The sequence below is a fragment of the Protopterus annectens genome, chromosome 8.part0 (assembly GCF_019279795.1).
Source record: "Protopterus annectens isolate FY-2018-M chromosome 8.part0, PAN1.0, whole genome shotgun sequence".
Lineage (NCBI taxonomy): Eukaryota > Metazoa > Chordata > Ceratodontiformes > Protopteridae > Protopterus > Protopterus annectens.
In genome coordinates this window covers 555,758,674-555,785,531 of record NC_056741.1, presented here as the reverse complement: position 1 = coordinate 555,785,531, position 26,858 = coordinate 555,758,674, and the positions used below count along the sequence as shown (strand labels likewise).

At 43.3% G+C, this 26,858-nt stretch overlaps 1 long non-coding RNA gene across 1 annotated transcript in view; it reads left to right on the top strand.

Moving 5' to 3' along the window:
• Positions 1-341: 341 nt before the first annotated feature.
• The window catches only part of LOC122808923, an 89,290-nt gene continuing 62,773 nt past the window's right edge, over positions 342-26,858 (top strand). The window contains exon 1 of the long non-coding RNA XR_006365843.1: positions 342-404. This is a non-coding gene — a long non-coding RNA (uncharacterized LOC122808923). The remainder of the gene's footprint in view (positions 405-26,858) is intronic.

The following is a 26,858-nucleotide window of genomic DNA, read 5'->3' as shown; positions in this document are numbered from 1 at the left end:
GGGGTTTGATTCCTAGTACTTCTGAGTTTTGTACTGTTGTTAGTTTTGCAGGATAAAGGGGCTGTACATTCACTGTTGATGTCTGCAGGTGTAGGCCATTTTGCATTCTCATTCTGTTGAAATGCTTTGTTATTAAAAGAATTAGGCAAAGAAATGATTCTTATTCTTTGGGTTGCTGAACTCTGTTTCACTCTGGTATTTGTTTTATCCACTTGTGTTATCTTTTGTTTTTAGTGTGCAATTTACAATGAATAGCTGAATGAATGAGATTTAAGTTTAGCTGCTGAGCTTTGTTTTTAGCGGAATTTAGTTAACTTTTCTGTTATTTGCTGTTTCAATAGACATTAAGTGATGTAAGATCCCGCAAGTTTCCATCATTGTTTGTCAAGAAATACACCCATGAGGTAAGTGCATTAGCGCTACATGTTTTGTTCATACAGCTGAGTGTAGCTATCGTAGATAATGTTTTAAGTCAGTAAGAAGAATACTTGTAGACATTACATTTAGTGGGGTTAATACTAAAGTTACAGTTAATTGTGTATTATTTTAAATTTTAATTTATTTCTTTACATCTCATTTGCTGCTTCCAGGGCCAGACATGTTCTACAAAGCTCCATTCAGCCAAGTGTTTTTGCTCTTTCTTGGCTTTTCCATTTCCATAGTTTACTTCTCTTTGTAGTTTTAGGAACATTTTATAGCATTGCTTGGTTTCCTCTATCTTTATTCCTTTCAAAGCTAAGCAAGCAAAAGGATAAAGATGTCAGAAAATTACCAAATTTAATCCCCTCTTGTAGGTCAGCTGGCTTTGAAAACCCTGTACTCATTTGGCTCCATTCTGGATCCAGAATCAGTAACTCCTAGGTACTGATCTCTGTCTCTATCAGCTCCAGCTTTCGATCTGACCAAGTCATTGCCATTGGATATTTCAAGCCCCTTCTAGCTGGCAGCTCAGTAGTCTGGCCAGCTCCATTCTTTTTTTTTTTTTTTTGCCGTTACTCTGGAACCTTCACCTCATTGGGTACCGTACAGGCTTCTTCCTTCCAGACCCAACAGATAGCTCACCCCTTGCCTTGACCTAGTAAGTAGTTTTCAACAGCTTCCTTGAGGTCCTCCAGGAGTGTGGAGGAATCAGACTTGGATCAACACATAAGACTCTTTCTGAAGGCCCATATGGACCTGGGCATCATTCTGTCAACCTCATTTCCTTGGGTAGGGGGAATCTGTCCCTACAAACAGGTTGAAACAGTTGAAAGTAAAATGTTAAAAATGTCAGGAATTGGTCATAAAAATCTGTCTACCATCTAAATTAGAAATTACATGCTTCTTACTAAAAGTATAGTATACCCTTCAATCCAAACTGGAATTTAAAATTTTATAAAGGCAATGTACCCTGAGCGTTGATGCAGGGGTATCCTCCAACAAACATAACAGCAACTCCTGTAGCTTCTGTAGTTCTTTACTCTCTTAACAGTCAGTCTTTCTATTTGAATGTTTCTAAACAGGATTTCCGTGACTTTAGTTTTAATTTTAGTGTATGTCCTTACTATTTTCACAGTTGCATACTTCAGGGAGAGGGGTTTGGTGGGAGTATCACGCACCTGCTGTCCAAATAAGGCATCATTGTGAGACCTGGATAGAATCCTCAGGTTGCAAACTTTGCAATAGTGAAGTCACAAAGCAAGGCTTAGTTCCATCTTCAAGCTACAATACATTTTCATAATAGTAAAGGCAGTTGTGTACTGTTTTCTACATTTTTTACATCTTTTACAGAGGATCTGGCATTTAGCGCAAAGAGTTAAGGCTATGTGCTGTAGATGAGCTACAGCCTGAGGTTAAGGCTATGAGCTGTAGATGAGCTATTTCTTGTGGTACAGGATTCGATTCACTTAGAATTGCCTACTGTGTGACCACAATTAAGTCACTTAAGATAGTGTTTTGGGGCAGTTAGGAATTTGGACTAGGCTCCTTAATGGTCTACTGGATTGCATGCCTAATAGCTACCAATCAGACTAACCAGTCAATAGATCGAAATAAATATCATTTTGTGAGGGGTTGTCACTCGGAGTCAGAATGCATGGTTTGCATGTGTGAGGGCTTGGGTTCAATCTCCAGCATTTCCATAGCAAATTATAGGCTGGTAATGTAGCCTAACATGTAAATGTGTAGTCTTTCAGGTTGTAGGTGCTGATTGCTGTTGGTTCAGGTCCCCTTTGGGTTAGATATTGGCACATGACAAATTATGCCAAGCTGCAATCTCCATGGCATTGGTTTATTTTTCTTGCAGTTAGTGCAGAGGACTACTGCTACTACTGCTTATTGCAGTGCAGTTTTGATTCCATCAGTCTTCTTTTGTTTACTGTGTGCTTTGAATGAGTCGGTTAATCAGACAGTGCTTTGGGGCAAGTGGGAATTTGGGCAAGGCTTGTAATGGTCTCTTGGACTGCATACCTAATAAACTACCTATGATCCTGTCTTAACCCTTTGCCAGAAAGACAAGTAAAATGCAGCTTATTTTTTTTAATTTTTATCAACAACCACTCTGCTATACACTTATTTGACACAGCTGTTATAACATTTTGTTCATTTTCATGCTTTTATGTTAAAAGAATGACACTTTCTCACATTATTACAGTTCTGCTCACAAACACCACAACTTTTGATAAGTGTGATTTAAAAAAACATTATGTACAAACCTTCTGTTGACCCTTCAGCAAAAGCAGTCTATTCCACACCAAACACACCTGTGTGACATCACCTGAAGCTCCCTCAAACCAGTAGGCCAGCAATAGAAAATTGCAGCTAGCCATCTACTTATCTTAGTAGTGACTGTTTCTCTTGGGTCACTCCCTTAGGATTGATGCTGTTGTCCCTCCTATCCTGGCTACACTCTGTACAGAAGATCTAGCATGGGTACCATTGGAGTCCCCTAGATATCCATGCAGTCCACCATTAAGGACTTCTCACCCACCCCCTTTAGGTCTCTTTATCAGTGGCCACCCCCAACACACACTTGCATTGTCCATTACCATTGCAACCTGGCCAGACAGAATGTCTAGGATATGTTATGCCTCTTCTATCTTCTCCCAAGTGCCATGCCATCTCCATAGTCAATATACATTGCATTGGTCAGAAGACATAGCAGCAGCAGGATATTTATTTATCCATTTGTAGACTGTGATTTTTTTGTCCAAAATATTGTAATATGTGGGTTATCGTATAGTATGATTTTGACTAAAATATTGTAATGTTTGGTTCATCATACTTTGTCAACCATTCTGCACTGTAGTATTCTTAGCTGGCTTCTTCTTTTCCTGCTCTTCTGGGCCCAACCCCAAGTTACTCATCCATTTGGTTGACAGTATAGCCCCGCTTGGAGTCCACACCATTTTTACGGGAAACATTGATGTCCTTCCTTGGATCACTTTTAGAGCATTACTAACAGTTGGAAATATTCTGCCAAGGATAGCCGTACATCCTTCCACCATATCAAAGCCTGGGTGCCTTCCTTTTACACCATGCATCCAATGTATGACGTAAGCTTGAAGGTGCTAGGGGGTACATTAGGGTCATATGAGTGTGATTTACCTCGGAACTTTCTTGTCACCAGCCTGAACACTGAACCATTGCTTTAGCTATGGTCTGTCAGACATACAGTCCACGTTGTTTCCTTTTTCTTTGGCAGATAATTATCCCCATTGGTGACCCTTCCTTTTTTCATCTATTTGTGACTAGAATTTATTATTCATGTCAATGAATAGTGGGAAAATGTGATTGTGGGAGGCAATTTCCTTACAAGGGACTATCACTCTAATTCTCTGTTTTGCTTGGAGCTAACAACAATTACAAAAACTGTTCTATTTGTCAGTCATCTGCTCAAAGAACCTTAGAAGCAGATTATAGTCTTTAAAAATTTACTTAGAGAATCAGAGTCTCGGAGAGCTTGTCTTGCAGGGTGTAAGATAGCTTCATAGACTTCCTTCTCAGGTGTCCCTTCTTTGCAGGAAAATAAACTTGAGAAATCCAAGCCTGAAACTGTCCAGTCAGACCCAGATATCTTTGTTGTTTTTCTTGATAAGTCTTTGGACTCCCTATGTTCCTAGCTGCTCTCTATGTCATGACCCTGTCTGGGATTAATAAAGAGCAGTCCTCCTGTATGTCCTTTCTGACTGGTGAGACATCCACTTCTGGTGAGAAGAAGGAATCTCAGATTATTTTGGAAGGACCCAAGGACATACCTCAGATTTTTTCAAGGGAAAGAAGTACCTGGCTGATAAAGGTATGCTAGAGCACATAGCCACTGTGTTTTTTTTAGCAGACATCTCCGCTATAAAGCAGAAAACCAAGCATACCTCTTCTTCTCAGCAGACATCTAAATTCTCTCAAAAGGTGTGGTATAATTTCTCTCTGGCTTTTCTAAGCCATTATGTCTCTTAACCCCCCCCCCCCACACACACACACACACTTATTTTTTCTGTGCTGCTGCTTCTACCTCATCTCCTTTTAAACGTGGTAGAGATTCCTCTTAAGAATATGAAGACTGGTACAGCGGTAGCGTTGTTACCTCGCAGCAAGAGGTTCTCCCATTCTATTCTCGGCTTGGCTTGGGAGTGCCTTCTGTGTGGAGTCTGCATGTCCTCCCCGCGGTTGGGTAGCGTTCGAAAGACATGTGTGCGTAAATGGGCGTGCCTTCGTTGAAGGTTGGGTGTCGAGCTGGCACCTTGGCGTTTCGTGAAAATCTACTGCCAATCATTAGCAGACCGGAGTTCCGCTGTGGCGACCACTTACCGGGAAAAGGCCGAAAGACAAAGAAGCATCAGTCTGATGAGGACTCTCTGGTTTATTCCTCAGAAATTCATTCTCTTGTGGGTCATGTATCTGAAGAGAAAAACATCTTATCCCCTGACTCTACATTGGAGAACTTTCCTTTGGCGATACTGTTCTCAAAATGATGCAGCATTTTCAGTGTGAATGTACACAGGTATCAGATATGCAGTAGAGATATGATCTCTTGAAAATAGGAGTTCTAAGCATTCTGCCATCCCCTAATCTTAGATACTTTATTAGAGAAGCTATCAATTCTGAGTCTCAGCCCCCTGACCCCTTTATAAAAACTTGATAGATTTACAAATTTCCAGAGTCCCATATGTTTTATGTAAGAACTCATCCTGTGATCCAGCTGTAATTTCCATATACTCTGAAAAACCTACTAAGCTGCTCTCCTCTGCCACAGTTCTACCTAATGACAAAGACAGCAGAGCTATTGATCGATAAGGCAGAAAAGTGCCACCTTATCTTTTTGAGCCTTAAATTATTAAACTTGTGACCGACTATCTTTTATCTATTTTATGGGACTTAAATAAGGTCCTGTTAAACTTGCCAGAGTCAGAGAACAAGTCTCTGCTTAATGTTGCATCTGAAGTGTCTAGAGAGCGTATTATGTGCACTTGTGATGCAGCTGCTGCATCATCCAGAGCACCTGCTACTGCCTCTTTACTTAGAAGACTGGTTTGGTTAAAACTTCAGTCCTTACCTGAGGATGCCAAAGCCAAGCTCCTAGACTACCCTAGATAGAGAATACATTTTTGGTTCTGCTGCTGCAGACCTTCAAGCAAATATTTCTGTCTTTTGTACCAAAGTTTCAAAAAAACTGACATTTAAAAGCTGGCCTCATTTTTTCAGAAAGAGCAAAACCAAGCCAAAACAGTAAAAAGTCCAGTAAAAAGAAATTCAAGGGGAAATCCCAGCAGGATGTTGAGGGATCTATGCCTTCCTCCCTTTCTTGACAAGCCAGCCTCTTTATCACTAACCTCCCCACCCCCTTCCCTCCTAAGACAGTCTCCCTTTCCCCCACACAAAAAGCTTCTCTGTCTCTCCCAGTATGGGAATCCATAACCACAGACATGAGAGACATTTTCATCATCAAAAATGCATCAAAATGTCTTAGATTTCTCCTTCTCATCGCTCAGGTTTCCCCTAGCCTTCTTGAAACCAGGTTCCTCTCATTTTCCCTAGTCTTAAGGATCTCTTTTCTCAGGGAATAACGTAACCCTATAGTCCATTACTCCTCATCAATTGGGTTTAGGCTTTTATTCCAGAATCTTTCCCAGAAAAGAAAGCAGTTGGAGACGCATTCTAGAACTCTTACTTTCTCAATATCTTTCTAAAATTTCAGGTTTCAAAACATTTACACGTCTGTGTTTATTCCCAGTGATCCTTCCTCATGCTTATTTGGCTGTAATGGATTTAAAAGATGTATGCCTCCATGCCCCCATTCACCCAGACTGTCGGCAATTCTTTTGTTTCTAAACTCTTTTATTAAATTCTCACTTAAGACGTAGGCACACACATATTAATAGCAAAGAGAATGAACCATCTTAACATTTGTCGTATTCATGCATTATACATTACGTGCATATTTTCTTTCTTTTTTGTAATAAGTATTCACTCCAGCATTGCATAAATTGCTCTGTTCCTGCCTTTCTTTAAACCTCAGTCTTTCTGATCATTATTGTGTGTGTATTCCCATTGATTCTAGTTATTTCAGTACAAGTTGCTGCTTCCATTTTCTAAAGATCCCATCTCTAATTCTTTTAACTGCTTTACAATGTTCAATACTTAAGTTACAGTTAGTTTAATTTTGATTTCCATTTTGTAGGAATTGTTTTTGGGCAGCCAGTTGTATTTAATTTATTAAGGCCTTACTGTGTATAGGCAGTTCAGATCCTGTGTCCCAGCTCAAAAGAATAATTTCCTTTGTTACAGCCATTTGCTCCCGTAACATTTCTGACAGAGTACTGTGTAGGGAATTTTTTAAATCTGCTAACTCATTACATTTCCATAAAACGTGTTTGCGGTTATCTTTCTCTTTTCCATCATACCTCCAACATTTGTTATCTACCTGAGGAAAAATGTACCTGATATCCTAAACCTTCTGGACTTTGTTGCTTTGTAAATTCTTTCCCATCTCTTTACCCATTATTTTCTAACTTCCTCTGATTGATTTGATTGATGTAGTTATCATACAGTATTTTATATGCCCTACAAATTTTCTCTTTTAACAGGAGCTTCTGTTCTAGACTTGTCTAAAAACTCTACTAGAACTGTTTTTATTTTTGACTTAGCACTCCCCCATGCCTTTCACTTTGCTTTATAGTCTGTTATGTTGTCAGTCCTTGGTAGGGAAGGCAGTCTCTAATCTGTAATCCTAACATCTGTTTGATCTCCCTCACTCTGTTACCTTTCCCTTTCATTTGCTTTCAGTACCATGGTTCCTTTGCTGGTTTTCTTCCTTAAAGTTCACCCCCTCTTGCCTGTTTTCTTTACCCCTATTTGCAGTTATCCTCACTGGCAAAATCTCCTTTCTCTATTTCCATGTTACCTTTCAATGATTTTTTTTAAATTATTTCACTCTTTGATGAAAGCAACATTTATGGATTACTGTTTGTGGAATATCCGTTCAATGAAGATTTCTTTGATCTGTGAATTTAGACTACCTGGTTTTCATTTTACACTTTTACCAAGCGTTAAAAGATTGATGCTTTCCCAGTGCAAGAACACACTTTGTTCGAGGAATTTCAGACTCTAGCAGTGCAAACCAATCCTCCTACCTTTCTATTTAGATGACTTTGGGAATCTCCTAACTGTTAGTAATGCTGTAACACAGTGATCCAAGGAAGGACATAGTACAAGTGTGTAAGAACTTACCATAACAGTAGATTTCCAACTCATCACTATTGCAGTATTACAGGTAACCCTGCTGTCCCCCTGTGATCTTTATGTTGTAGCTTCATAGGTATATACTAGAGTAACGACCACCAGGGTCTTTATAAGCTTATCCACACAACCCAACCCAAATGTGTCCCCAAAATATGGGAATCTGTTTGGAGGGGTATGTTAGGAGGTTGCTAAAGGCTTAGTTGGGGGGAGTATGTTAGTTAGAAAGAGGCTGTCAGTAGATATTCCCTATCATCCACATAGGGGCCATAGTTGGGGGTGAATTTTCAATTTCCCATCCAATGGTCAAGGTTACATTTGAATAGGGTTAGGGATGGACTTTGCTTCACATGGATGGAGAGCCTATTCCAGAGCGTTGGGATCCTTTGAGATACATATCTCTATCGCCAGCATGTTTTATTTGTGTGATAAGCAAAGTTTAAATCCTTAGATCTAGTTTTCTGGTGCTGTTTGTTTTGCGGATGTGCAAAAGGTCCATCAGGGCCAGATCTGAGGATACCTTATATGCCAGGCATAAAATTACCTCTTAATAAACCTGTAGGAGGCTGATTATAGAGATGGGTTTTTAAGCCGGTCAGTGTGTTAATACCCTGGATTCTCTTGGTGAGGAATTGTGGGTGCTTCAACTGTTGCATATGCCTGGTCAGGTACATGTCGAAGGGGGCATTGCAGTCAATGATGGGGCTGACAAGGGTTGAGTAAAATGGTACTGTAGCTTTCTTGGACCTGGATGCCATCCCTTTACTTATAAGTTGGGCAGCATAGAATGATTTTCTTACTACCTTGGTTATGTGTTGTTCAAAAGCCAGATTACTGCCTATACAGGTTCCCAGATCCCTGATGGCTGGGATAGTCCTGTTAGTAATCAACAGTGATCAGTCAGATATGTACTGTTATGGTAAGTTCTTACACAGGTGTACTTTACTTTGTACCCTAGGTGATGTTCATCGTGTTACCCTGCTGCAGTCATCACACTTGGGTTATCCTGTCGTCAGGCGGTCCCGCAGTCGGCCTAAGTTCCAAAGTCTTGGTCTGGCGTCGGTTGCTGTCGCTTCTTTCCTGACGTCAGTGCGCCAGGGGTATATAAGAGGCATCCGATGCCATTTTCTTCAGTCTTTCTTGCCGCGCAGTGCCCAAAGCAGAAGCAGTTCGCAAGTGCCGGTCGGCCGACACCTGAGATTTTCTAATCGAATTTCAGTCCGAAGTTTTCAAAGCTAAGTACCCCGTTGGGGAACCTTTTCTTGCCTCAGTCCGATGTCAGAAAAAGTTAACAATTGCATTTCTTGTGGGAAGCAAATACCTCATAAGGATTTTCATTCTTATTGTATACCTTGCCTAGGCCCAGACCACGACGTCACTGGTTGTCGGTTTTGTGCTAGGTTCAATAAGCGAACTATAAAGCGATGCTTTGATTTCGCTCGACACTACTTCGGTAGGAAAATTAATTATACTATGCCGTCAGAGCAGCCGACTACCTGCGTGCATAAAAAACGCAAAGATAAAGATAGGCAGCCTAGATACAAACCAGACTCCGAGGCCTCTGCTGGGCCGGTTCTCCGGTTTTCAGTGAGGTGCCTACGCAGCCCCTGACGACAGCTGAATTGGAACCTCAGACTGCTTCGGAATCTCAAGCAGAGAGTACTAGGCCAACGCAGCCATTTTCTTTAGGCCCTACCGACAACATTGCAGAAGGAGAAGCCGGTGCTGTGGAAACACCTTCAGTTTCAGAAGGTGTCTTTAGACTGACTACCCTCACCATAAAATCTTATGCTAAGCTTAAGAGTCCTTTAAAACCTAAAAAGACTGTACATCAGTCTCCAGTTCAAGGCCCCATGCCTAAGAAACAGATGTTTAAGGTGGCTGAAGATTTGATTACTCTGATCAGGGGTTCCCAACCCCCCCAGACAAAAGGCCAAGACAAGAGGAGGATTATGCCTCGTCTGATCAAGTTTCTATTTCTTCAGACTCCTCTGAGGAACAGGATTACTCCTTCCCCCCTTATGAAGATTCTGATGCTGAAGATTCCATTCCCTCAGCATCTCCCCCTGAAGACTATTCCTTTGGGGAAACCTTACATACCATGAGGGAACATTTCCACTGGGAAGGTCAGGACTACTCCGACTCAAAGAAAAGGCTCCGAGAGTTTCTTTTACTTCCCCAGCACAGACCAGTTGCTATCCCTCCAGTTTTAGACATTGTGGATGATGTTTACTTAGAATCTAGTCTAAATCCAGATTCTCTGCCACCTGCTCCAGCCAAACCAGACAGATATTATAGAGTGCCTGACTCGCACAAATTCCTTTACAAAAACCCTGTTGCTGACCCAGAAACAGTTTCCCAGGGTCCCAAAGGGGCTAAGGCTTCTATGGCTAAAATCCTGTGCCCTCTGAAAGGGACTCCAGAGCACTAGATGGGTGGGGGAAGAAGGTTTACACCTCAGCTACTCTAGCTATGAGAGCACTAAATTGTCAATTTCACATGCTGAAATATCAGCAATTCTTAATGTTTCAATTAAAACAAAAGATGAGCACACACTCTCAACAGTCTGAATTCAAGGAAATGCAGGATCTGTTGCATGCAGCTGAACAGGTGGGCAAACATACTTTACAATGTGGATTTGATTCCTTGGAAGCTTCCTGTAGAGCACCTATTACTGGGTCTGTCATACGTAGGCATGCTTGGTTAAAGGAACAAACTCTGCCTGATCATGTAAAAGCAAAATTACTAGATGCACCTTTACAGCAGGATGTCTTATTTGATGTCAAAGCAGAAGAGGTTTTAAAGAAAATGGAGGATAAGGCAAAGTTTATGCAGACGGTCAAAGATTTCTTACAGGTACAACCCCCTCGTTTCAGCAGAAATTGGCCAGCAAAAAATTGGTCCTTTCCAGCTTCTGACAGATCACAGAGGGGTAAATACAGACGCCCTAGGGGCAGAGGTCAAGCACAAATCCCTTACAAACCTCGCCAATGGGGCACTGCAACACAGAAGGGAGGAGAAGACAGGCCCCAAACTACTAGAAGACAAACACAATGACTTAACCCTCAAACTGCCAAGCAAAACTCTCTTGGCCGCTCCCTTGGGAGGAAAATTAGCACTTTTTGCAGACAACTGGTGCAGCATCACAAAGGACAAATGGGTCCTAGACATTATCTCACAAGGATACAGATTCCATTTCCACACCTTGCCAAGGATAAAAGGAATGCCAAACCTGCCACAAAATCAATGGGCAGAGGCATAAAACCAAATTGCAGCTCTCATGGACATGAGAGCCATTCAACCGGGTACCTACACAGGAGCAAGGCCAAGGATTTTATTCAAGGCTCTTTCTAGTCCCCAGAAAGGACAATGCATGGAGACCCATTCTGGACCTTTCAATTCGAAACACCTACTTGCAAGTACCCAAATTCAAGATGCTAACACTACAGCAGCTTCTTCCCATGTTGGGCAAGAAGGCTTGGCTAGTAACGTTGGACCTCAAGGAGCCATACCTGCATGTTCCTATCAGACAAAATTGCAGAAGATACCTCCGTTTCATTGCAGGTTCAACCCATTACCAATTCTCTGCACTGCCCTTTGGCTTATCTACTGCGCCCAGGGTCTTCACAAAATGCCTGGCACCAGTAATTGCATACTGCAGACAAAGAGGAATTCAAATATACCCATACCTGGACGACTGCCTCATCCAAGCAGAAAGCAAGGACATTCTCTTACAACATCTGGCGTTTGTCAAACACCTTCTAAGTTGCCTAGGGTACACACTAAACGAAAAGAAATCAAAACTAGTGCCCTCACAGAACATGACCTGGGTGCCAGCTTGAATACAACGGCCCAGATGGCTTATCTCACGCCAGACAAGCAACTACAACTAACTCAATACTTCAAAATAATGGCAACAAAGACCCAATTCCCTGCAAGAAAAATTCTGCAGGCCTTGGGATTCATGGCATCTTGCATACTACTAATACCATTTGCAAAACTGCATATGAGGAAATTACAATGGTACCTGAAAAGCGTATGGACTCAACACAGCCACAGCTTGGAAACAATGATACCTCTCATTCCCTGCCTTCAGAACGAGTTTCTATGGTGGTCACAGGCATGTCACCTCAACAAGGGTCAGCCTTTCACCTTACCCCCAGCCAGGCAAACTATGACAACAGATGCATCGGACTATGCCTGGGGGGCACACATGGCAGGACAGTGCGTTCAAGGCAAATGGACTTCAGATCAAAGATATCTGCACATCAATCAAAAAGAAATGCTAGCTGTACAAAATGCTCTGACAGCCTTCAAGGACCTCTTACATCCAGGACAACTTATAATAAGGACAGACAATACCACAGTAATGTGGTACATAAACAAGCAAGGGGGTACACACTCCTACCCTCTATGCAGGCAAGCAGTGACCTTGTGGAACACAGCACTGACTTACCAAGTTCAATTACAAGCACAATTCCTGCCAGGAAGAAAGAACACATTGGCAGACGACCTAAGCAGGAACATCATGGATCCCCACGAGTGGAAACTGGATCCACAAGTATTTGCAATGATAACTCAAAAATGGGGGCGCCCAGACATAGACCTGTTTACCAAACCCAAAAACAATCACCTACCAAAATTTTGCACAAGGACGTTTCACCATCAAGCTTGGAAAGTGGACTCACTCTCATTCAGTTGGAAAATGTTGACAGTATATGCCTTCCCTCCACTGCCCCTTCTAACAAAGGTGCTGCTGAAAGTCAGAATGGAGAGACCACAAATGATACTCATTGCCCCAGACTGACCACGCCAATACTGGTACCCACTACTAAGAAACATGGCCCACGGCCCACCATGGATTTTACCACAAATTCCTCATCTGCTCACACAGCAAGGCAGTCAGATTCTACACAGCCAGCTCAAGACCTTAAATCTGGCTGCATGGCAAATCACCTAAACAACCAGCCAGCTCCTTTAACACAAGCTGTTATGGATTTCATCCTGGAGGCCAGGAGGCCCAGCAACAGGAAAGCCTACTCAGACAAATGGAAAAGATTTTGCGCCTGGAACCAAGCTAAAGGCCAAAATCCCCTTGAGCCGGACATACCTCCGATTCTACAATATCTAACTGAGATGTTGCACAAAGGACTTTCCTTTTCATCTATTAAAATCCACGCCTCAGCTATTTCAGCTCACTACAACACGGATCCTCCCTTATTTTCACATCCACTTCTAAGACAGTACCTCAGAGGGGCCAAAAACATAAGGCCTCCCAGGAGTGCACCAATGCCAACTTGGGACTTCAACTTTGTTCTGGAAAAGCTTACGCTACCAACTTTTTGAGCCAGCTTTCTCAGCTGATTTAAAGTTTATATCATGGAAAACTGCCCTGCTGCTAGCAATTACTTCAGCCAGAAGAGTCTCAGAGCTACAGGCACTAATGGCAGTGGAGCCTTTCCTCATTTTCCATCAAGATAGAGTCTCTCTACTAACTAACCCCTTCTTTATGCCAAAGGTGGTATCCAGTGTGGCTCTAAATCAAACCATCCATTTACCCACTTTTTTCCCAAATCCACAGAACAAAGGAGAAAGACTCCTGCACTCATTGGACATTCACAGGCAACTACGTTACTACTTGGATAAAACTAAGGCTTTCAGAAAATCTGACCAGCTTTTTGTATCCTATGCAACAGCATCACAAGGAAAGGCTATCTCAAAACAGACCATTTCAAAATGGATAGGACATTGCATATGTTTTTGCTACACCCCTCATGGAAAACCAGTTCCTGCTAGCATAAGGCCCCATTCCACCAGGGCAGCAGCTACATCTACAGCCTTCCTCAGGGGGGTGCCAACCAAGGATATTCTGGAAGCTGCAACTTGGAGTTCAGTACACACCTTGACCAAACACGGTCACTTACCACTATACTCTAAGACTAGAGCTGGCTTCGCCACTGCAGTTTTGCAGGGCCTACTACCCTCTTCTAACCGTGTTTGATTCCACCTCCCATCCTTAGCTTTGGTATTCAACCCAAGTGTGATGACTGCAGCAGGGTAACACGATGAACATAGTACAGTTTTGTACCTACCATAAATGTAAATGTTCAAGTGTTCACCCTGCTGCAGTCCAGGTTACCCTCCCTCCATCCCCTCTGATCTCACTGAAACCTTTCTATGCCTTTATATCTGATACAACCTTTGGGTTATATTTACTTATAGCCGGAGGTATGTTTTGTTTATTATTGGTACTATGTATTGACCTCCTATTGGGGGGGCACCTGACATCTGGGGCAAGAAAAACTGGCGTCGGATGCCTCTTATATACCCCTGGTGCACTGACGTCAGGGAAGAAGCGACAGCAACCAACGTCGGACCAAGACTTTGGAACTCAGGCCGACTGCGGGACCGCCTGACGACAGGAAAACCCAAGTGTGATGACTGCAGCAGGGTGAACACTTGAACATCTACATTTATGGTAGGTACAAAACTGTACTTTTTTCAGATAACTAGATGATAATATATTATCACAGTAACTTTGAAAGGTGCCCAGCATTTTTCTAGTAATGTTCTCACCTTGTACAGGTACTTCTAAGCTATTGAAATTTAATTACTTTCAAAATGTCTTTAAAAGTATAAACACTGTTGAAAAATGACATTCCGGGTGTTCAATATATATGGCTCACTGTTGCAGTAGCCTAAGCTGTTTGGGTCTTGCTTCCTGCACCTGTCAACTTCCCAACACTTTAGTCAACCTCCTAGGTGCCCCAACTGCCAGGATCACGAGACACTCCATATAAAAGGCAGTTAGAACACCAAAACATTTCGGAGCTTTTTTTGCCTACAAAGTAAGTGCTTCTGAGGCGGGCCCCATGGCAAAGTGGTTCTTCAAGAGCTGGGCAGCTAAGGTCCCGTTGGGGAAAGCCTTCCTATTTTAACGGAATATTTTATGAGGAAAACTTGTATTTCTTTCTGTTCAAGAATGCTTACTTATGCTACTTGTGCCATCATTTTATTTTGAAATGAACTGCCATATTGCTGCTTGTATAAATTTTTTGTGATGGAAAATTTTAATTTTTCATTAAAAACGTATTCGTTTATTGAAAGTTAGTGTGTTTGAGACGGGAAATTGTGTTTGTGGTGGGCTTTCAGTGGTTTACTTACCTCAGAACCAGCTGTTCTCTGGTTTTCACCTTACTGTCTTATCAAAGCTGCACAAACCACATTTCAGACCACCTTCCTGGTTTACCGATGGAGCAGCAGTCAATGTTTGTGGTGGTACCTTCCCTGGCACACAAAAAAAGAAAGATGTTAAGGAGTTTTCAAGGGTCAGTCCAGCTCTTAGTTTGCATCAGACACTTTTGGGTGACACTGCAGTGGGCGTTTCTTGCTCCTCCGAGCACCCGTCTTTCTTCCCCAGTCCTCTTGTTGTAACAGGGAGTAGCCATTTCCTCAGCAGGTGTAGGAATGCCCTTGGAGGACAAGGGAGAGCCAGTATTATTGCTGTCTATGGAAAGTGCAGTTTAAGTGTCTTCATCTGGCTGAGACAGGGTTGTGAGTGCTGGGTTCATTGTGTCTAAAGGTCAGGGTTTATACAGGGAGAGAATGCCTAATAAGGAAAATTTCCAGTCTCCTGTTTATATTTCCCTACACAGGGTGGATTTACTGAGATTTGCCAAGGAACTGATTACTGCTTTTTCTTTACCTTCAGATTCTTTAGGCAATGAAAGAAGAGAAAAATAGGTATTCATCAAAGTGTTGATGAACTGCATTTGGGTTTTCTTGCCATGCTGTAGGCAGCAGCCAGCTCAAATGTCAGAGTCTTTCACCATCCCTAAGCTGGTGGATGCCCTTTGCCATCCATCAGGAATTCCACCATCTTAAGGATGCTGAAAAACTCTGGTATTTCACCATCCCTAAGCTAGTGGGCATCCTTTGCCATCGCCATCCATCAGGACATCGGTGGTATGATGGTATGTTGGCTTGCAACATCTTCAGTTCTTTCTTGCCATGTAGTTTGATGCACAAGACTGCCTGTGTAAGTATCAGACCATTGGCTGGCTTAAGTTACCAGAATGTTCTGATAAGTATCAACTGGGGATCTTCTTTATATTTATAGCTTTTTTGATGTTAGTTGTTAATGTTTAAAAATAGTTAATTCTTTCATATGGGAAACAAATCCCCCATAAAGACTCCCTACTCATGTTGTCTGTTTTGTTTAGGGACACGGTATGATGTGCCAAAATGTTCCTTTTGTGCTAGGTTCAGCAACAAAACCATTAACGTAGGGCTGAATCCCTCCAACAGCATTTAGATTTAAGTAGAGCTAGGCCTTCACACACTTTGGTGTCTTCTGGTTCCCAAGCATTGTACTCAAAAAGTGAAAAGGCAAATGCCTGAAGAAGGCTTTGAAGGAGAGTACAGACATTTCTTTGCCTGTGAAAAAATGTTAATGCGAACTGAAAATCATTGGGTATCACTTGGGTATCACCATGAAAAGAAAATCTACATCCAAGGTCACAAAGCTGAGCATTTTTCTTTGATGATGGTGCATAATTGTAATAAAAAAATGTTTCAGATACTAATGATTTGAGGTTAAATAGCATTTAAAGTTTTTGTCACAGTTTATATCTGTGTCTTCTCCCTATATTAACACTGTATGAGAATTACTGTCTGTGGTTTTAGAGTGTAATGTATTTTATATTCAGTAGTTACTTTTGTCAGACAAAAGGGATTGTAATGGTCACCGCATTGGCCGACACGTATGCTAACATAATGTTGGCCATATAGGAGATTGAATATGTTTTTACAGATAAAATTATTTTTTATCACTTATGTTGTTCTATTAAATTCTATTAAAGGCATGGGGATGATGTGTTTTTTGTTGTGGGAAGGGGCAAATGATGGATTGCATGTTTTTATCAATTTTGTAAATCTGAAAAATGTGTTGGTTTTTGGGATGCATTACTACATAATCAGTATCATGGCACGTTAAATGATGGTGTTCTTTTTTTTTTCCCCTAAAGAAGTTAGGAGAAGTAGTTATCTGCACAGGACTGGTATGCACTCTCTGCATAAGTTTCAACATGTAGTTAAGAAACAGATGTTAATGGCTATCCAGGCTTTATACCGAGGTGAATTATGTTTTGATGAACAGGCCACGAAGTGGTAAATGAATTACATGTGCAGTTTGATAGGAATTTGTGGGATGAGCAGAATGTTGTTAAGTTACAAAGAGTGAATACAGTAGAGAGTCGATTATCCAAACTAATTAGGACCTAGGGTAGTTTGGCTAATCAGACGTACATAGAACCAGTTAAAACACTTCTAAAATCTTGATGTTATGTTGTCCATCTCGCCTTCATTCTTGCTGGTTGGGTTTGGAGCCGTAACTCTGCTCCGACTCAGCCGTATACCAAAGCTTGAAGCTTCGGGATTGTCTTCACTGGCTCAGGCTTGTAAAATTCTCATATTTTATTCCTTAGTACTAGTTATCTTCTAAATGCTATCTGTTATAACGTGTTAGTTTTATAGTAATAGACTTGTGCTAATTTTTTCTCTTAAACTTGGTAATTTATTTCCCTTTGTGGCTGTTTTTTCTGTGGGCCTTGTCTCTTCAAGAATCTGTTTTAGTTAGAGGATTCTTGTCCTTTTCTCTTCCTCTCTTAGGAGTCTCCGTTTAAGTTAGAGGCGTCTCCTTGGGTTGGAGGAGATAGTCGTTTAACTTAGAGACTTCTCCTCCTCCCTTTCCTCCTTTTCTCTTACAAAAAAAAAAAAAAAAACTTCCTGTCTTACTACCTTTCTATTACCATTACTGTGTTAAGTCTTATAATATTTTGTTTACGGCTATAGTGCAGCTTTCTTACAGTTAGATATGTCGAAAGAACCAACTAAGTAACATAAATCAGGATTTAAAAAGTGCGATTCCTGCACTCAAAAAATGTCCATAACTGACTGACACACTAGTTGGGTCTACTGTCTCAGACCAGTCCATCTCCAAGATTCCTGCTCCATCTGCCATAGTTTTAGTGCCAGGGTCTTACAGGAGAGGAGAAACAAGCTCATTTTAAAGGGCTTATTGAAAGTTGGATGAAGGCAATCAGACTTCCAAATTGGATACTTCTAAAACGGCTGCTTCATTGGCTCCGGTGTCTGAGCCGACAAGCAGCATCAAAGTTGCTACTTCCTTGGCACTGAAAGTTGTTGAGCCCGAAAAACATAGTTCCCCGTTGGTTCCATCTGCTTCATTGGAACCGTTGCGGAGCTGAAAAAGGAGTCGATCACCATCCTTTGGAGCCTGTTCACTCGGTGCCACAATCTCCTTTATTATAATCAGTGGCAGGTAGCCACAAATCGAGTCATTCCTCTAGATCCTCCAGGCTATCTGATGGTGATGTGGAGCGGGTAGTGAAGAGGTTGCTTCGGACCCAGGCCCTAGCAGAAATTTTCTCGAGCCCAGCCCATCGGATCGTGGAGCTGACAACGGTACCCCCAATTACGCCTTTTCCTTCTCCGACTCAAACAAGTTTGGAGCCAGAGAGTATGGAAGTCGTTGTACTGGAACCGCCGGAGCCAGTAATCACTACTGATATCTTAGCTCTGACGTCTGCTACGATTTCCTCGATGCTGTCGTCCATTGGGGGGGACCTGGTTGCCGACACTCCCTGGTCTGTTCCGGCAAGGAGGGGGTCGAGTCGGACCCTTGTCAGAACCGGCTCTTCCACTTTATGCCTTGGTTCAGGCGAGTTCGGCTCTTACATCAGCCTCGGAGCCTAAAAGGAGGCCCTCCTCACTGCTGCGGAGATCTCCCGGCCTCTTGGGACCGGAGTCTCTTTTGGCCCAGGACCACAGTGCCTTTGAGGTGATGCTGAGTGTGCTCTCCTCTAAGTCTGCTCCAACTTCGGCTCCAGCCTGTCTTCCCCCTAAGAGACCGGTGTCCACCTCTTCATTATCCCTCCATCACCCACAGAGTAGAGAGCCAGTGCCCCAGGAAGCCACAATGGATGGATCCTCCTGTTCCAATACCTCTCCAGAGCATCCCCCCGAGGAGGTTCCTTGGAAGAGACAATGTAAGAGGAAGCACATAGACTCCCCTGAGTCTGTCTCTTCTGAGACTGACTTAGAGGATTCAGAAGGGTCCCCATGGTCACCCTCTGAGGATGTCTCTTTTTCAGATATCCTGGAGATCCTTAAGCAGAGGGGTGGCTGGAAGTCCTTTTCCCCTTCTGAAGATGAGTCTGTATACCTGGAGGCATTTGACTCTCTCCCCTCCACCTCCTGGGCATCTCCACCTTTTGACCCACTCCTGGGTTTGGTGAGTCGAAAGGTGTGGGACTGTCCGGACTCAGTGGACCCCATTCCGAGGAGGCCTAATAAATTCATTACAGCCCCGGAAGATAGGCAATATTTAACAAAAGGGGTTCCTGTAGATGCAATGGTGGTGGCAGCGGCCACAAAGAATGAGTTAGCCGAAACTTCTGTATCTGTCCATCTGCCGAACAAGGATTTTCATACGATGGACAGGTACGGGAAGCGTATGATCGCCTCAGCGGCCTTTACCTTGCAGTTGCTGAATTATTTGTTGCATTTCACGTAACTTCAGAGGGATGATCTAAAAGAGCTAGGAGATACCCTACAACGTACTATAGCCCAGGACTTATCTGATAAGGTTAATTCCCAGCTTGCAACCTTAACCTCCATCTCTAACTCCTCCATGCGCCTCATATCCTATGCAGCCGATGGAGCGAGCAGGGCAGCAGGCACAGGAATAGCTCTTCATAGACATTCCTGGATGCGCCTTTGGGAGTTTGCCGAACCCTTCCGATCTTCCTTTATTGACACTTCCTTTGATGGCTCGTCATTGTTCATGCCAAAAGTGAAAGAAACTCTCACCAGGAGCCAACAAGATGGTAAGACTCTGCCGTTGGAATCTGTTTTTCCACCCCTACCAGACCTTATCCTAAAGGTCAAAAGAGCGTAAAAATGTGGATGTTCATCGTGTTACACTGCTGCAGTCATTACACTCGGGTTATCCTGCCGTCAGGCGGTTCCCCAGTCGGCCTGAGTTCCAAAGTCTTGGCCCGGCGTCGGTTGCTGTCGCTCCCTCCCTGACGTCAGTGTGACAGGGGTATATAAGATGCAGCTGACGCCATTTTCTTCAGTCTTTCTTGCCGCGCTGTGCCCGAAGCAAAAGCAGTTCGCATGTGCCGGTCGGCCGTCTCCTGAGAGATTCATTCCGAATCCAGAACCGAAGTCTTCTACAAAGCTAAGTACCCCGTTGGGGGAAACTTTTTCTTGCCTCAGACCGATGTCAGTAAAAGTTAATAACTGTATTTCTTGTGGGAAGCAAATACTTCATAAGGATTTCCATTCCTATTGTATTCCATGCCTAGGCCCAGACCGCGACGTCACTGGTTGTCGGTTTTGTGCTAGGTTTAACAAGCGCACTATTAAACGTCGGTTTGATTTTGCCCGGAATTATTTTGGTAGAAAATTCAATTATACCATGCCGTCAGAACTTCCGAAGACAGGAATGCACAAAATGTGCAAAGACAAGGATAGATATCCGAGGCCCAAAACTGACGACGAAGCCTCTTCTAGGCCAGTCGTCGGTTCTCCGGTTTTCAGCGAGGCACCTTCGCAGCCCCTGACGACTGCGTCTGTAGAACCACAGGCCGCCTCTGACTCCCATGTGGAGATGGCTGGGCCTTCGGACGCACAAGTTATTCAGCCTACCGAGACTAACCTTTCAGAGGGATCCGGAGTAGCTGAGCAACCCACAGCTTCAGAGGGTGTCTTCAGACCTACTCAGTTAAGCATTAAACCCTCAGCTAAGTCTAAGCCTCCTTTAAAATCAAAGAAACAAATACAGCATTCTCCAGGACAGGCCTCCATGCCTAAGAAAGAAATGCTTCAAAATGGCCGAAGACCTAATCACTCTGATCAGGGGGGTCCCAACTCCTTCCCGATAAAAGGCCTAGACAGGATGCAGACTATGACTCATCTGACCAGGTGTCCATCTCTTCTGATTCATCCTCAGACCTAGGATATTCTTTACCCCACCTTATGAGGATTCTGATGCTGAGGAATCAGTTCCATCAGCCTCACCACCTGAGGACTACTCCTTTGGGGAAACCCTACATACCATGAGAGAGCATTTCCACTGCGAAGGCCAGGATTACTCACAATCCAAGAAAAGGCTTAGAGACTTCCTTTAATTGCTTCAACACAGACCCTTTGCTATTCCGCCAGTGTTAGATATTGTGGATGATGTGTATACTGAATCCAGCTTAAATCCTGATTCCTTACCTCCAGCCCCTGTTAAACCTGACAGATACTACAGAGTCCCTGACTCACATAAATTTCTGTATAAAAGCCCTGTAGCTGACCCTGAAACTATTTCTCAGGTACCCAAAGGAGTTAAGGCCTTTTCAGCCAAGAATCCAGTTCCCTCCGACAGAGATTCCATTGCATTAGACAGATGGGGAAATAAAGTATATACACCTGCAACTTTAGCAATGAGAGCCTTAAATTGCCAGTTTCACATGCTAAAATATCAGCAATTTTTCATGTCTCAGTTAAAACAAAAAATGTTTCCAGAATCAGATCCTCCTAATTTTAAAGAAATGCAGGATTTATTGCATGCAGCTGAACAAGTGGGAAAGCATACTTTGCAATGTGGTTTTGATTCTCTAGAGGCCTCCTGCAGAGCAGCAGTTACAGGCTCTGTCATTAGAAGACATGCTTGGTTAAAAGAACATATGTTACCAGATCATGTTAAAGCAAAATTACTGGATGCACCTTTGCAGCAGGATGTGTTATTTGGAGTTAAGGCAGAAGAGGTATTAAAGAAAATGGAGGATAAGCCAAAATCTGTGCAAACGTTGAAGGATTTCTTACAGGTTCAGCCTCCTAGATTTAGCAGAAACTGGTCAACTAAGAATTTTCCAATTACAGACAGACCTCACAGGGGAGATACAGACGTCCAAGAGGTGGAGGTCAAACACAAGGTCCTTACAGGCCTCGACAATGTGTTGCATCAGGCCAGAAAGAAGGGGAAGACAGGCCCCAACCATATAAAAAGCAGCTCCAATGACTTCCCACTACAGCTGCCAAACAAATCCTTCTTGGCAGCCCCCTTGGGAGGAAAACTGGCACTATTCTACCACAATTGGCAAATGATCACCAAAGACAAATGGGTTCTCAACATTGTATTTCAAGGTTACAGGTTCCACTTTCACACTCTGCCAAGGTTAAAAGGAATGCCAAATCTGCCACCAAATCAATGGGCAGAGGCTCAAAAACAAATTACAGCACTCATGGATATGAGAGCTATTCAAAAGGTACCATCACAGGAGCAAGGACAAGGATTTTGCTCAAGACTCTTTCTGGTACCCAGAAAAGACAAAGCCTGGAGGCCCATTCTGGATCTTTCATCTCTAAACACTTACCTGGATGTTCCGAAATTCAAAATGTTGACACTACAGCAGCTTCTTCCCATGCTGGGCAAGAAAGCTTGGCTCATGACTTTGGACCTCAAGGAGGCATACCTGCATGTCCCTATCAGACAAAACTGCAGAAGATACCTCAGATTCATAGCTGGTTCAATGCACTACCAATTCTCTGCACTGCCCTTTGGCTTATCTAGTGCGCCCAGGGTCTTCACAAAGTGCCTGGCACCAGTAATTGCATTTTGCAGACAGAAAGGAATTCAAATTTATCCTTACCTGGACGACTGCCTGCTTCAAGCAGAGAGCAAGGACATTCTTCTAAAGCATCTGGCGTTTGTAAAAAAGTTATTAAGTTGCCTGGGGTACACAGTAAACGAAAAGAAATTGAAACTAGTGCCCTCACAAGAGATTATATTCCTGGGTGCCAGCTTGAACACAACGGCCCAGATGGCTTATCTCACGCCAGACAAGCAAGGACAACTGACTCAATACTTTCAATTGATGGCAACAAAGACCCAACTCCCTGCAAGAAAAATTCTACAGGCCTTGGGTTACATTGCATCCTGCATACTACTAATTCCATATGCCAGACTGCATATGAGGAAACTACAATGGTACCTAAAGAATGTATGGTCTCAACACTGTCAAAGTTTAGAAACCGTTATACCACTAATCCCTTGACTTCAACAGGAGTTTCAATGGTGGGCTCAAGCTTGTCACCTCAACAAGGGACAGCCTTTTACACAACCCACAGCCAGGCAAACACTGACAACAGATGCATCGGATTACGCCTGTGGAGCACACATGGCAGGCAAATGTATTCAGGGTATGTAGCCCACAGAACAAAGGCATCTTCACATCAATCAAAAAGAGATGCTAGCTGTACAAAATGCACTTATAGCTTTCAAGGACCTGCTGCATCCAGGACAACTACTGCTAAAGACAGACAACACCACAGTTATGTGGTACATAAACAAGCAAGGGGGCACTCGCTCCTACCCCCTATGCAGACAAGCCATGAATTTGTGGAACACAGCTATAAACCTTCAAGTTCATCTGCAAGCACAATTCCTGCCAGGAGAAAAAAAAAACACACTGGCAGACAACTTAAGCAGAAACATCATGGATCCCCACGAATGGGAATTGAATCCACAAATATTCAGAATGATAACACAGAAATGGTGGAGCCCGGACATAGATCTGTTTGCATCCCCAATAAACTGCCAGCTACAAAAATTCTGCACAAGGAGTTACCATCCACAAGCATGGAAAGTGGATGCCCTCTCATTCAGCTGGGAGAACCTACAAGTATACGCTTTCCCAACACTACCTCTCCTGCCAAAGGTACTCATAAAAGCCAGGCAAGAAGAGCCAAAGATGATCGTGATTGCACCAGACTGGCCACGCCAGCACTGGTACCCAATCTTAAAGAGCTTAGCACAAGAACCACCCTGGATTTTGCCTCAATTCCCACATCTGCTGACTCAGAACAACAATCAGATACTACACAGCCAACTAAAGACCTTAAACCTAGCTGCATGGAAGATTCCTTAGTCAAGCAGTACCTCTCTCCAAAGCTGTTATGGATGTCATTCTGGAGGCCAGAAGGCCTAGTACCAGGAAAGCCTATTCGGATAAATGGAAGCGATTCTGTGCCTGGAACCAAGCTCACAGCCTTGACCCTCTTGTCCCAAATATTCCTCCGATGTTACAATACTTAACTGAGATGCTGGACAAAGGCCTCTCCTTCTCATCCATCAAGATCCAAGCCTCTGCCATCTCTGCTCATTACAACACGGATCCACCAATTTTGTCTAATCCTCTGTTAAAACAGTACCTCAGAGGGGCTAAAAACATAAGGCCACCCCTTAGAGCACCTACTCCAACTTGGGACTTCAACTTTGTTTTGGAAAAACTAACTTTACCTCCTTTTGAGCCAGCTAACACAGCAGAATTAAAATATATCTCTTGGAAAACTGCTCTGCTCCCGGCAATAACATCAGCACAAAGAGTTTCAGAATTACAGGCACTAATGGCAGTGGAGCCTTTCCTCATTTTCCACCAGGACACGGTGTCTTTAAGAACTTACCCTACGTTTATGCCAAAGGTGTTATCCAGTGTGGCTCTTAACCAAACTATTCACCTGCCAACTTTTTATCCTAAACCACAGAATAAAGGGGAGAGACTACTGCACTCTTTGGACATTCACAGGCAGTTATGCTTCTACTTGGACAAAACCAAAGCTTTCAGAAAATCTGAGCAATTATTGGTAGCATATGCTGCAGGAGCACAGGGAAAAGCCATTTCAAAACAGACTATTTCAAAATGGATAGGACATTGTATACGTTTCTGCTACACATACCATGGAAAACCTGTACCTAGCAGCATTAGATCTCACTCCATCAGGGCAACAGCCACTTCAACTGCCTACCTCAGGGGAGTACCTACCAGGGATATCTTGGTAGCAGCAACTTGGAGTTCTGTACATACCTTCACCAAGCATTACCATCTGCCTCTATACTCTAAATCCAGAGCTGGCTTCGCCACTGCAGTGCTGCAGGGCTTTATAGCCACCCCTAATGCCTTATAGAACCAGCCACCCTACCTCAGCTTTGGGATTCTACCCAAGTGTAATGACTGCAGCAGTGTAACACGATGAACATAGTACAGTTTTGTACCTACCATAAATGTAGATGTTCGAGTGTATACACTGCTGCAGTCCAGGTTACCCTCCCTCCTTCCCCTCTTACTGGTGGGTACGTACCTATGTCTTCTACCCTTACTACCTATGGGGAGTATTTGCTGGTAGCTGTAAGTTGTTTTTTGCTTTTCTTATGTATGTTGTATTAGCAATTGGAATTGCCTACCTATTTAGAGGCACCTGACATCTGGGGCAAGAAAAACTGAAGAAAATGGCGTCGGCTGCATCTTATATACCCCTGTCGCACTAACGTCAGAGAAGAGGTGACAGTAACCAATGCCGGACCAAGACTTTGGAACTCAGGCCGACTGGGGAACCGCCTGATGGCAGGATAACCCAAGTGTAATGACTGCAGCAGTGTATACACTCGAACATCTACATATAGAAAACTGTACTTTTTATAAGTCCAAAGGAGCCTTATCTGACACTCATGGTGATCCTTCCCCCCAGGGGCAGAGGGGGAAATAATGGAAGACGCCATCCACGTGGCAGAGGGGGTCCACATAACCAGGGTGACAGAGATACGTTCTCTGGTAGGCTCTTCCAGCGCTCCTGAAAGGAGACCCGCTTGTCCACCTCTGGAGACAACCTGGGGGAGACTATCGCTCTACCCAGAAGCCTGGCTAAATTTGATTCAAGACAAATGGGTACAGTCCATTATATCCAGGGGTTACAACATTCCTTTTCACTGTCCACCTCATCTGTCAAAGTTTATCCCAGACATTCCACCCGGTCAAAGGGATCAAGCAATGCTAGAAATTCAAATGTTGCTAGAAAAAAAGAGTCATCCAAGAAGTCCCTGCAGACCAACTAGGATCCGGAATTTACTCAAGGTTCATTTTAGTTCCAAAAAAGACAGGGGACTGAAGACCCATACTGGATCTCAGCATACTAAACAAGTCTGTGAAAAAGTCAAAGTTCCAGATGGTAACACTGCAGTCTATACTCCCATTTCTGGGAAAAGACAATTGAATGTGCTCATTAGATCTTCAGGATGTGTACTACCACATAAAGATGGACAGACGCGCAATAAGATTTCTACGCTTCCAGCTTGGAGCCAGTCATTACCAGTTCAGAGCTCTGCCCTTTGGACTCACCACAGCCCCCAGGGTGTTTACCAAATGCATGGCAGTAGTCATGGTTCATCTGAGACATCAGGGATTCCAAGTGTTTCCATACTTAGACAACTGGCTCCTAATTACCACCACCAAGCAGCTACTAATTAAAGCAAGAGGCTACACCATCCATCTCTTCTCAAAACTAGGCATTACTATAAATGCAGAAAAATCTGCCTTGTTGCCATCACAGCATATTACCTTTATTGGTGCAGATTTAAATACGACATGTTGGTGAAACTTCCTCAAGAAAGGATCCAAACATTATGCAGTCAAGTGCTTACCTTACTCAACAGCAAAAAAGTACAGACAAGATTTGCCCACAAAGTTCTAGGCTTTACGGCAGTGACGATAACACTACTTCCCCTGGCTCAACTTCACATGCGAATATTGCAGTGGCTACTCTTCGCTCAATGGTCCATACAGGAGTTACCCATGTCTCACGAGATCCTCATAACACACTCCTGCAAGAAGGACCTACTTTGGTGGGATTAGTCCACTCAGGTAACAATGGGCAGACTGTTTGTACTTCCCCAACCTGTCGCTACAGTAACCATGGACACGTCCCAGATAGGGGGGGCATTATCTGGGACAGACAGTCCAAGGGGTTTGAAAAGATCACGAGTACCATTAGCACATCAATGTCCTAGAGATGAGGGCGGTGCTTCTGGCATTGCAAGCATTTCAGAACTCTCTTCCCACATTTGCTATTGCAATTCAGGCAATATGTCAGTGGTGTGGTACATCAGCAAATGGGGGAACCCAATCCTACCCCCATGTTGAGAGACCCAGAGAGTTTGGCAATGGGCAATATCTTCTCAACGCTTTCTGACAGCAATGCATATCCCAGGGAAATCAGCGTTATAGCAGACAGGCTAA